The sequence below is a fragment of the Megachile rotundata genome, chromosome 8 (genome assembly GCF_050947335.1).
Source record: "Megachile rotundata isolate GNS110a chromosome 8, iyMegRotu1, whole genome shotgun sequence".
NCBI lineage: Eukaryota > Metazoa > Arthropoda > Insecta > Hymenoptera > Megachilidae > Megachile > Megachile rotundata.
Window position 1 is genome coordinate 8,606,475 of NC_134990.1, and position 13,636 is coordinate 8,620,110.

The following is a 13,636-nucleotide window of genomic DNA, read 5'->3' on the forward strand; positions in this document are numbered from 1 at the left end:
CATCGACTCTTTTTCAATGGGATAAGTTAGAGGAAGGTAGCTTTCAGAAATACCTAGCTTAAAGTCGACGCTTCGAGTGTCGAAGATCGAGAATTTCCAGCAATGAAACGTTTTATTTTTGATGGAGATCAAACAAGTTTGTTACCAAGTATCCCAGGAATTCTCCTCCCGTAAACGGAGTCTTTTCACAGAGTTCATTTCAGTTAAATACTTCACTTACTAATAACTGAAATTGTGGATCGGTTCTCGCTATTTAAAGGAAATTCTACAACAGTTTCTCTTTCGAGAAGAACTCTTTCTACAAGAGTTAGTTTCGTTTAAAAAATAGGTGAAACCTAAAATATGTCTGAAAAAGTGACAGCACCTGACGTATCATGTCCTAAAAAGCAACATAAGTATTGTTGAAAAATTTTAACAGCGAATGATGTCGCATAAAGTCAAATACATAGAATGTAGTACATATACATATGTAGCAGTATACTGCCGAGTAGATTTCCTATCAGATTCAACCGTAGACGTGAACCGAATTGGTAATTTCGCTTCAATTAAAAGACGAGACCTCTGAGAGGTCCGCAATAAAAGCACAGTGGTTCCTAATGACCCCGGGACAAATAATCGGCCGACAGAGCCGGCATATCAGACTGTGTTGTCAGACCTATCGAATGAACGATCGAACAACTGTAGTTGGCACGTTTGCGTGCACGCAATGTAGCAAACATTGGATCAAAGCTATTGGTAGCAACGGTCTCTATCCGCTCGTCCTGGCTTCATCCTGCCAAAACGTGTGTATCCAACAGGAGAGCAGGCAATCGCGTTACACGCTGCGAAAGCTATCGTTGCGAAAGCTCAAAGTCGTCTTTACGTTCCGTTACGTGACTCGGACATCGTCGATAACGGGATATATCCAGGAATTCGCCAGCAATCCGGAAGCCATTTCCATCTACTAACTGCCGTGATTGCCCGGAACGCCTCTGTATAAAGACGTTCGGTGAAGATCGATTGTCTGAATTCCGTCCGGGTATTAGACTCTCTGTTTGCCTTCTCGTTGCTTCGATAATCGATTAACGAAACACTCGTGTCGATACACTGCGCTGGATAAATGTACCAACCACATTTTCAGTGACCTCGGTAGGAAATTCTGGTCGATCACTAATTCGTAATGTATAAAGAGCGAATATGTGAATAACGTGCAAAAGAAATTTACTTGCTAATGCAATATTAAACTGGATTACATAAAACTACATTTTTCATATACATATACGAAAACATATGAAACATATTTTGTACCATATGTACGTGTATGTACCATATGTATGTTTCATATATGTACCAACATGAACATACATCATCACCAGTACGTTGTCATACATCACCACTGTGAATTTATCCTATTATCTTCATTTCTTCATCTTCAGAGATTTTAGCAGTACATACATTTAGAAATGATAGGATGAGAGAGTGAGAAGAAACATTGATGAATGATTAGATGTGTGCATATCAAGTATGAATAAATCTGAGCGAGAATAAATATCACTAAACATGAATTTATTAAATGAATCGAAAATGACTGAAGTAACGATGGAAATCATTCGTATTGAACTCTAAATCCAATTAAATTTAACAAGAACAATTTCAACGACAAAAAGCTACACCATTTATTCGAAACAGAAAATGTTGAACAATTATGAACTTATATCGTTACGAAGCAATGTAAGGCTTCGCAGAAACTTCTAACTACAATGTATACTTATTAGCCCGGCGAAGTTATTATTTCTGTACGCGTGTTCGTCGAACAACGGTGTTCCGCCTAAGGAAGTGGAAACTGAGCAAATAATTGCCGGTCGATAATGACTGGGCGAGAACTCGAACGACCATACGATAAGGGAGAAAATTAGCCATCGATATGAACGAGACTGTTTGACTGTAGCAAGTTTTAACAACTGCAACGAAAGAGTGATATCTGCTTCGACAGTAATGAGTTTAGCGCAGAAGTTTCGAAGTCGACGTTCATTTCCGTCCTACTCGGCTCGAACTTTCTTTAAACTCTGACCTCCATTTTCATCGACCATCCTCACGGATTGCGATTGAAATCTCTGTGATCGTTTCTAGCCGGATTATCAAGCGAAACGTCACAGTCCAGAACAAACTTTTGACGCGTCAACTTGTTTATTCCATTTTATTGGCTGCAGTTTCAACTTTTTTGTCTCGGCAGACGTATTGATTATCTCTAATTCGATAAAATTCTTCGAGCTGTTTGCTAAGAAATTATTTTGCAATATGCACTTACTGGTTATACTTCTGATAGTTTATATTTTGACTTGTACAGAGGTCTGATCCTCCTATACATTTACTTAACAGTGAAAGATTTCAAGAAAAATGGCGTTACTCGGCAGCGTTATTTCTCTGATCATCTCTGATATAAACTAATATCGGGTACAGAAGGAGTGGTGAGAGAACCATAAAGTCGGTAGATCAGGTGGGTCGCACAGGTGCACAAAAGGTCAGCAACTCGCGTGGGTCTCGTTGAAAGTTCGCCAGAATCTCCAATAAACGTCCACCGGGAAGAAATCAAATTTTATGAACCTGGAGAAAATCACTCGAACAGAAGTGTCGCTGACAATGGGGCCAGAAAGTTGGTCGACAACTCGCTGGCAAGAATTAATCATCACAGTTACTATCGATATCTGCTCCTCGATATCTGTCGCGAAAGGAACGTCCGATCGGCTGATCCAAAATCCTCGATCCAGCGTACTTCAGCCGTGAGAGGAGGGTAAAGTTTCTGCAAGAAAGTCCGATTTATCGCGCTAATTGAAAGCCGACTCTTAATTTAACTTGACCAACAGTTCCGACGAGCCTTTGTCCGTAGAGATTGAGGGCTTTCTTCGAGGAACGGTGCTGGACGAATGGTAATATTAGGGTTACTCTACACCTCCAGATACGTTGGTAAATCTCCACATTTCTGAACCTCTATATTTTTAATTCTTTACACTCTTAGATTCTAAATTTTATGAAATCAGAATCAACTACAGTTCTTGAACCAAAATTGCTGTGAAATTCTTAAATTCTTAGATCTATAAATTTCAGAATTGCTAAATCGGTAATCACCATACCCTTAAAACTCCAACACCCTGAACTCCTATATTTCTGAATCCCTAATCACCATATACCTAAACTCCTATATTTATAAATACTTAGAGTCCTAGAATCCTGAATCTCCAAAACTCTAAATATCAAATAACTTAGAATGAAATATAGTTCTCGTGTCAAAATTGTTCTCTTATCGAATTAGTATAAATTTCATGACTCATTAAAATATCTATGGAATTTGAAGAAAAGTTCATCCCATTTCTTGAATAGTATTTTATGATCGAATCGTGGGACACGATACTTCTCTCATAAATTCCGAAAGTTTCGAAATTTTTATATTCGCCGAATCGTTCCCGGTTTAATGACCGCGCAGAAGATATCTGTCAACTCATCTAAAATTTTATTCTACCGGTCGGCTATATCGATACAACGATTTCACGGAAAGGCAGCACGATGGATATAAATCATTTCCGCATCCGTTTCTCTGACACTCTTCCATTATTACATTTTTAAAGTTCCGCGATAAATATTAAAAAGCACTCTGTACGTTTCTCGAAATTAAAGCGTCCGCTGTATTACGCCGATGTTGCTTCGTAACCGAATCAGGCGCTTGTTACATATTCAATCCATTCGCATAAAACTTTTCAATTCCATTAGGATAATTCGTTTATCTTCAAATATTACCTGAGCAATAATTTAATCTCAATTCGATGTGTTCGCGTGTTGGATTACATATCCGTTCTTGAATATTTATGAACATTTCGCAAACTTCCCGCCAACAAAACTACCTATCGAAACACAAAAGTTTCGTGCAGTAATGAGAGGTTCCGAGCAATCTTTAACCTTCTCCTGTACGATAAAACTCCTCGGAAAACGAAATATATTCCTGGAATTAAATGTTGCGGTTCATCCTCAAAGCCGAACGAGAACGGAAATCTCGTATCTGAACGAGTCAAGAATTATTGCGCTCGTCTCGTGAAGTCTTATCAACCGTAGCTCAAGGCAACGTTTATTCAATTGAATACTAACTGGAGCGAATTTCTATAACCTAATTTCAACATAATCTGAGTTCGAGACAATTTTTAAGGAACTTTCTTGAAGTCACTGCTGGTTCATTGTGAAAATATATAAAATCCAAAGAGGAACATGAAGAATTTCTGAAGTGTTATGCAGACAATCAAAAAGACTACTCATATCAAATTTTGAAGGAACTCTTTTTCTTAGTGAACTGCTGATTCACAGTAAGAATATTTAAAAAATTCAAAAAGGAACACGCTACGAAAGGAGAGAATAGATTAATAGTTTCTGAAGTGTTATACAGACAATCAAAAAGGCTATTCATATCAAACTTTGAAGAATTCATATATTTTCTTAGGAGAGGAACAGATGAATAATTTCTGAAGTGTTATGCTGACAATCAAAAAGGGCCCTCATATTAAACTTTGAAGGAACTCATGTATTTTCTTGATTAAAGTCACAGCCAGTTCACAGCAAGAAACACAGAAGGGACAAACAAAAAGTGATTCAACCCTGCAAAATAAACAAGTGATTCTAAACAAAATTCATGAGTCCACTTATATCCACCCTGTATCCTAATGATTCGCGTCGTTTAATCGTCACTGCTAAGGCTGCACAGCAAGTTAATCCTTGCAATATCGTGCGAGAAGTTCGACAACAAATACCAATACCGAGGACCGAAGTTTCCTCTAAACTCATAACACTCTGCGAGGCTCGTGCGCGTAATACATCGTGCCCAGGTCCCAGAGCGGGCGTTCTGTATCGTTTATCGGGGCCGGGAAATTTTACGAAATGCAACAATCTAGTTAACCAGAGCCCGCAAATTGTCGTCACCGTCAAAGCTGTGCACCGTCGAAATTATCGAGGAACCGAAAGCAGGATGAACCGGTATTCAGGTTCTTCCGGAATTGGCTTGCTGCGAGCGCGCGATAAAGCCTGCTGCTCGAAGGGAAATCCTTGCGGGCAGCTGAGCGCAATTTGCTGTGTTACACGAGCTTCCGGCGACCGTTTCTATTGGACCGTTCCTGAAACCTGATACCCCTAGCTTCCTCGAAAATGGCGAACGTCCATATTGCTTTGGTTACTTGTACCAATCGACTAGTAACCGGTTTCCTTTCTTCGTTAGCGAGTGATCTTTGTTACCTTGCTTTGTAATAATAGGTAAATGGACGTAGAGGATTTCGGAATGGTTATGGAAATTTTGGGATGCGGAAATTTCTGCGTGAAGGAGTTTTGGGAGGAATTTTGGGACATTAAGAATTTGGGGATTTTGCAATGTAGGTACTTTGGGATATAGGAATTTTAGAATATGAAGATATGGGGGGATGTTGGGATTAGGGGATATAGGATTTGATGATGTAGGGTTTGGTGGACGTAGAAATCAGGGGATATAGGGATTTGGTGATGTGGGGTTTAGGTACATAGAGATTTGGGAATATAGGAATTTTTGGATATTGAAATTTGAAAACATAGAGATTAGAGGATGTGAGGATTAAGGGATATATGGATTTGGCGATGTAGAGTTTAGGGGACATAGGGATTAGGGGATATAGGGATATGGTGATGTGGGATTTAGATACATAGAGATTAGGGCGCATAGAGATTTGGGAATATAGGAATTTTGGGATATACGAATTTGAAAGCACAGAGATTAAGTGATGTGAGGATTAAGAGATATATGAATTAGAGGATATGTGGATTTGCTGATGTATGGCTGAGAGGACATACGGATTGCTGATATAAGGTTTAGGGAACACAGGGATTAGAGGATACAGAGATTTGGTGATGTAGAGTTTTGGGGACATAGAGATCAGAGTTTGGGCATATACATGTGACAAACTGACAATAGTGACAGTCACATAATAACAGAGTGACAAAATAAAATAATGAAAATAATAGAACAGCTGAATACTGAATTGGTAAAATATCAAATCAACAAAAGAATATTACAGAAGTATAATAAAACTAATACTAGTATCCTAAATACTAGTCAACAGAAAGTGAATACAGAGAAGTAATAATAGCTTCGAAGAAACAGCGATCGAAGAAATAAATTGAACAATCTATCGTCTCCGTCTAAAATAAACGATCGCAGTTAACCTAACTGAACCGTACGATGTCAACCTCGATTTTGTGCTCGTTTAATGATAATTATTCGAATGTTGGCGCGAAATCTTGGTGCATCGTTTAAGAGACGGTCTTAGAACGAAGTTATCGTCACCAGCACAAACATACCTGCCATTATGACTCGATGAGTCGACGATAATCGTTATCGTCGAAGTTAAGCGTCCCGCATTTAGATCAAGTCGAGAAAGGACGACGTTCAATCGGTCGCGTTCAATTTAATGGAGGTTTCCCCTCCGAGTACAAATTATCCAACTTAATCGACCGAACGAGACGAATTATTTGTTTTAGACGTCGAGGCAAAAAACAACGACGATCAACGATACATTCGTTTAAACGCGGTTCTTCCAACGAGATTATCTTGTCATGAAACTGGGTTCTTTAAGGATCTAAACCCGACAAAAAACGGACATTCGGACATTCTTCTTTTGGGTGCTATTTGAAATGATTATTTTAAGGATTCTTTTCGTTCTTATACTTGAAGTAAATAAATTGTACATGACCATAAATGATTTGAGGTGAAGAAATTAACTATGAGGTGAAAAATTGGGTTATTTCTTTGGGTACAGTTCCCAAAAACATAAACCAACCACACTGAAATTTTAACCAAAGCTCACTCTTAATTAGAGAAGACCTTAAAAAAAATTTCAGTGACATGGCCTCGTTTACACACCATCTCCCTTCAAAGTATTTTACAGTTCCCAGTAAATATATCTTGAAATATTGATTTAAGAGAAAAATGTTTCAAACAAAAAATGAAGGACATGAAATGATCTACAAAGAAGGTTATATGCATTTTTGACGTAAACGTATTTATTTTAAGAATTATGACCCCAATGCATAAACATCCGCAGGCTAGGAATGAATATTTAAAAGTCGCCTTTGAAATTGTTAATCTCGTTTTCTTTGAAGTCCTGATTTATTCTATTTTAAAATAAATTAATTATTTATATTTAACTTGTTCGTTGAAAACGAAATGCACTAATTTTTATATAAATTAATAAATAATTCCACTTTTAAAGAATTAACAATAACATAAAATAGAAAGAATTAAGACGTAAGAATATTACATTTAAAACATGCACGGACATTAATAGTTAAAATAAGGAAGACATATGTAAATGTCTTCCGAGAGATTAGAGCAAGAAATATTACATTTTAGAATACACTGTAATTTTTTTGCTAATCTCGAGACGTAAAAATTAATGTCAGGAAAAAGCTGACGTAGCAACGTAGAATTACAAGTTGGTGTAACATCAACCTACATCAGACGTTAAATTTAAATTCTAAAAGAAGAATATATGAAGAGTGAAACGTTGGAAACACGAGTAAAATTTCAGAAATTTTATTATGCTGCTCAGGTCACAAAAAGATCAAGCTTGAGATCTCTTGCTTAAAATTTTAGTTTGTACTTGCGCTAGAAAAAACCTAGATGCTTCAGACGCATTTAAATCCGTGAGTTTAAACAGGAATTGTGTCTGAAATATATTAACTTTATTTGAAACTTAAAAGCAAACTAATAATGTATAAATATTATTTTTTATTTTTTTTTAATTTTTACGTTAAATGAGGTTACTGTAACTTTTAGTTAATTATTATCTATAAAATAGTTTAATCCTTGAATACTAATAGTTTAGTCGCTATAGACTAGTTTAATCTTCAAACTATTTATCAAATAATTTGATAGTTTTATACCTTGGTCCTCAAATTACTTTACCTTCATTTTACTCTTTAAACTATTTTACGAACAGTAAAATCTGAAATCTAAATTTTAATACGGAATAATGAAACAATGCTCACTGTATAATAATTAATAATTAATTTACAATATCACGAACATCGAAAGTGAAAATTTTATCTGTCCAAGTCATGTAAAGCCATTTCGAAATTTGAAATACAACCAAATATAATCCATTTTCGATATCAGTTTCCTTTGTGGAAAATCTCTTTGCCACTCGCGAACTAACTGCTCTAATTTTCCATTGTCAGACCGTTTAGTGTTTCTGACATGCACATAGAATGCCCAGCATATGCAAATGATCAGAAACGAGGCAATTTAAATGTGCAACCAAGCCAACCGCAGACCAAAAATGCAGTTTCCTTTCGCGTTACTTTTACCGACCTCTAATTAACAAAAAGCGCCTGAACGCCCCAAGCAAAGAACGTTCTACTCGAATTTACCTTCGCGTAGTTTTCTGAAGCATTTTACTCGGTTCCTCTTTTCGAATCGGAAAGGTAACTACTACCGATGAAGGAAATTAAATCTCTTGTATTATTTAACTGTCGCTAATATTTCATTCAATGCGGCGGATTTTTTGTTGTTATTATTGATTTGATTGGACTAGTCTCTTTGTTAGTCTGATCGTTGGGAGTCTGATGGTATTTGAGTTTAATTGCTGTTTTTGTTCTGAGGGAATTTTGTAAAAGATAAGTGATGTTGGAGTACTCGAATACTGGTTAGGTTAGGTCATTTATAGCTGCGAAGGAGGGCATGATGTTCAATCCACAAAATTGACACCACAACAAAATATTAGCTAACTGTACTCAATATTATTCGGCATAGAATTTTGCATTAGTAACGCCAAGTTGATGTTATCTGACTCTACCCTACACTCCCACTGTTAAGTAATATGATCAGATTAAACTCCCATCACCGATCATCAATATCAACGAAGATATCCACAATGTTCAATCCACAAAGCTGACCCCACAACAAAATATTAACTAATTGTACTCAATATCATTAAGTACATAACTTTGCATCAGTAACACCAAGCTTGTGGTATCTGACTCTACCTCCCACTTTCAAATAATTTGATCAGATCAAAATCCCATTGTCAACTAATAAACTTCACTCCCCAAAAACGTCACAACAGAACACCTGGTAATTGTATTCACTATTCCAAAGCCGACGATTTCAGACGACCGAAATTCCGCTATAATTGGCATCGAATAAAACGTTAAAGGAATTTCGAGGATCAACGACGCGTGCATTCTATCTGGACAGCGGAGAGACTTTGTGTCGTTCACGAAGCGACGATCGAAATTTTCGGACGGCTTAATCGAATGAACGGAACGTTTCCCGCAGTACAGCAATCAGCAATCCGATTTTCCAGGCATTTGTCGGTGCAACGTTCGCAGGAGCAATTTTCCGTGGCGTAAAACGGGTCCTGTCCGAAGGTAAAAGAGAGAAAGGCAACGCAGGGACGAGGCCGAGTTCGCATGGTCACGTTTTACGGTCACGGGCCATGGTAATTGTTTTTTTATTGACCGTCGAATCTCTCGCCAAGTCGACTGCCGGCATGTCGTCCCATATATCTCGAAACCCACCTAACCGACTGACTGACTGACACACCGGCTCGTTTCGCAAACACCTAACCCCGAGGTTCGTTACATTCGTTGATTTTCAATTAGCCGCGAAATCCTGCGGACTCTTCTGTTCGCTCTTAATCCGTTTATCAACGCGTAATATCTTTTGTGACGCGAATTCGCTCTTTTCGAGGACTCTTTTATTGCATATATGAGAAAATGTCTGACAAAGGATATTTTATCGAATGGCCGAACCACTTTGCCACTTTCGAGTTATTAGGAGTTTTGACCAATTGTACCTTTACGATGGGACGTTCTTTGAGGGACATTGTTAGGGAATTTTACAGTAATTTTGAGACCGCTTTTGAATTTTTGGACAGTAGAGATAAATTCCAAACATTAGTGATTTTTAAATTTATAAATTCGCAAGTTCACAAATTACAAATTTGGGAAGTTCATAATTAAAAATTTATAAATATAGAAATATTGTATTTTGGATCATTAGAAACTTGCAAAATATGAAAATACAGAAATCTGACATATTCAAGTTAAAAATTTGCAATGTTACAAATTGAAATATTTACATATATGAATGTAATAGAAATTTAAGAAGTACCAAATTTTCGCAACAACAAGTATATTTAATTATCTATAAACTTGATAATAATTTAGAAAATTGGAAGAGTAGAAAACTTGCAAATTTAAAAACACCAAGTTTTGAAATTTACAAATAGTCAATTTAATGACACAAATAATAGTAATAATATATGAAGACAAACACAATAATAAAAATATATTAACCTACCTTTATCCTGAAATTATAAACCCACATATTAAAGAAAAAAGTAAAAATAATTTAGAAACTCAATGAAAATTTAGATAAATGAAAACAATTAATCGATAAAAATACCTGAATAATCTGTGTAATATTGCACAACATAGAAAACGACAAACACGTTGCTTGTACAAATCTGATTAACGGAAAAAGTCTGTGAAGGGTGAGAAAATAATACGAGGGTCTATAATTAGAGATTATAGCACACGTAGCGTCCGTAATTATCTCGAACAAGCAACTATCTCACCCGGTGTTTCTCTATAAAGGAACGTAAAAATGAACGGGGAAAAACTTACCGATGACCTGATTCCGCTGGACACTCGTATCAGCTTTTATCCTCTCTCAGGCGTTTATTTGCATAGCTTCGTTAAAGTTTTATTCGCTCGATGTCAGTCCGTGTCCGGTTTTATTACGCTAGAAATTTTTCATTGGACGCAACTCACCGACACGCTGCAACAAAAAGATTGATTAAATACAAAGGTTGACGAGCTAATACCTATCGAAGTTACCGATCATCGATTCACGGTTTACGAAGTATCGCTAATCGCGCCTTTTTATAACCACCGGTACAACATCCTTTTTCATTCCGGCGTAATTACGGAATACGTGGAACATGCGGTTTTATCTTTTGCGGAGATAAATAAAATAGCATGGAGAGAAATTTTGTAACATGAAATTTTGCTCTCCCTTTGTTGAGTGATTAATTAATTAACGAAGGGAATGTAGGAGATGGAAATTTGGACATTTGCAAATTATCAAATTACTGGGTTTCTTGGTTCTGCGTTTTTCAATTCTCATTTCTGGTTTGAATATTAAGGTTGATTTTTGGATTTTTTAATTTTTAATTTGGAAGATTGTTAAATTACCAAATGACCAAATAACCAAATTGTCAAATCTCTGAATATACAAATGTCTAGATATTCCAATAAGCAAATGAAGTACTGAAATATCCACATTTTCAGACTGCCAGACCCCCAATTTCTAAATGAAAGTCTAGAAACTAAAAAATCTCCATTCTCCACATTCCTAATCTTCTAAATTTTCCAAACGCTAAATTGCCAAGTCGCAAAATCCATAAATTCCTGTGAAACTATTAATTATTTTAACAGGCGAAAGTACGTGCTAGTATGAAAATAAACAATAAACAAATTATCCAGCTATCAAATTCCGGGCAGCACGATCTATTAGATACCGTTAAACACGCGCGGTAACCCGATAGTAAATATGAAGCAAAATTGACGGAAACTTTCCAATATCCAATTACCGCGCCGATCGTATTAATTTCGTCACGATTACGTGTAATTTTCCACGAAACACTGGGGGTAGACGTTAACGGTCCGTAATGTATAATTTCGTTAATGAATGCCAATCAACCAGGGGGGGTGACTAAACGAATCGATCAAATCGATAATGAATTTCCAACGCAGCCGGGTAATTAAAAAATCGCCCTTATGTAATGTAGGTCGCGGCTCGGATAACCGTGTAACCGATCGATCCATTGATTTTCTATTTTTTCCCGGTTTCCACGGCTCATCGAGCCGGCACCGTTGACGAGTGTTTGGCTTAATCGAGATGAAGGTATCGATGGATCGCCACGGTAAATAAATCGTTGCTCATTGCACGCATCGTCGAAACGGATCGGTTTGGCTACCTTCCAGCAACAGTTGACGTGCACGACATTGATCTTCAGCCAGATTAGGACAAAGGTTTCGATCGAGATCTCGATTCACTATCGCTCCCGCTGAACCTGCTTCAGATCTACACCAATGTTCCTATCATACGACACTTACTATAATAGTTTCAGTACTATGTTTCGACTATCGGACCCACTCATCGTTGTCTGGCTTCAACAAGATAGAATTGTACTGTCAACGTTATTATGTTAGGTCAGATTGTGTTAACGGACAACAATATTGTATTTAAACTTGCTACAATTTAATCTTACACTTGATGCATATGCGATCGTAGGACACTATTATAGTTTCGGTATTATGTTTCAGAACTATGTTGTCTGGGACATTCATGAAGACCGAATTGTACTGCTAAGATTACTATGTCCAACCAGATTGTAATTATTGGGTGTACTCAATAATATATCGTATTTGAAATTAGGAAAATTTAGTCTAGCTACACCTGGTCCACATGTACACTCATGTCCACATATGAGGACCTATAATAGTTACACTGTTTTCATCAAACCAATAGATTCACTTATTGATATAGATAAAATTGTACAGCTAGAATTACTATATTCAACCAAATCATAATTGTTAGGTGACAATTCAACAATACATCATATTCAAAATTAGGAAAATTTAATCTAGCTACATCTGGATCACTTGTATACTCATGTTCACATATGAGGACCTATAATAATTACACTCTTTTCTTCAGGCCAATAGATTCACTTATTGGTGAAGATAAAATTGTACATCTAGAATTACTATATTCAACCAAATCATAATTGTTAGGTGACAATTCAACAATACATCATATTCAAAATTAGGAAAAATTAGTCTAGCTACATCTGATCCACATGTGCACTCATGTTCACATATGTGGATCTATAATACCTACATTGTGTTCATCATTGATAAAGACAAAATTATACAGCTAGATTTACTATATTCAACCAGATAACTGTCAAATATCAAAAATAGCACGCTACAAATCTTGCAAAGCTCGATGCAGAATCAGAAGCAGCACGTGTTAAACTTGCTCCAAATATACATCCACATTCATATATCACGGGACACTTACTATAATAACTTCAGTATTACGTTTGGACCAGCCGGTTCACCTATCCGCGCTTGATTTATTCATGAAGATAAAACTGTGGGGCTAAGATTATTGTATCCGGTCAGATTATAATCTCGGTGTCGGGAAGCGAAATATATGTATCCTACTCAAGAATAGCTGGATATAATCATAGGCAACCTTACAAGTTCAGCACATGAATGAAACAAAACGCAGATCTGGAATATCCATAAACTATAATTTCATGAAAATCGGCTCAGTTCACTCGCATCTGAACAGGAAAAAAATTTGTATACATTTACACACTTCACGTGTACTGAAGTGTATTAAATCAATATTAACGCGTTCACTTAATATGAAAGTCCGTTGCATATAAATTTAAAAACGGAGCATATGTTTTACAGACAAGTATTTTCCTAGTTTGCGCAACGTATATTCAGGTGAATGCAAGTGCATAAATCCACATTTATAACTCGTGCATGAATATTTGAATGAATGTAAGCTATA

The 13,636-nt window shown here is 36.5% G+C and overlaps 1 protein-coding gene and 1 long non-coding RNA gene across 7 annotated transcripts in view; one reads left to right on the forward strand and one right to left on the reverse strand.

Moving 5' to 3' along the window:
* Window positions 1-13,636, reverse strand: part of LOC105662076 (uncharacterized) — a 180,930-nt gene that overhangs the window by 161,471 nt on the left and 5,823 nt on the right. For both annotated transcript variants that reach the window (XR_013039018.1, XR_013039019.1), the window contains one exon: window positions 10,669-10,822. This is a non-coding gene — a long non-coding RNA (uncharacterized LOC105662076). The remainder of the gene's footprint in view (window positions 1-10,668; window positions 10,823-13,636) is intronic.
* The window catches only part of dpr1 (defective proboscis extension response 1), a 491,277-nt gene that overhangs the window by 150,418 nt on the left and 327,223 nt on the right, over window positions 1-13,636 (forward strand). The window lies entirely within an intron of this gene.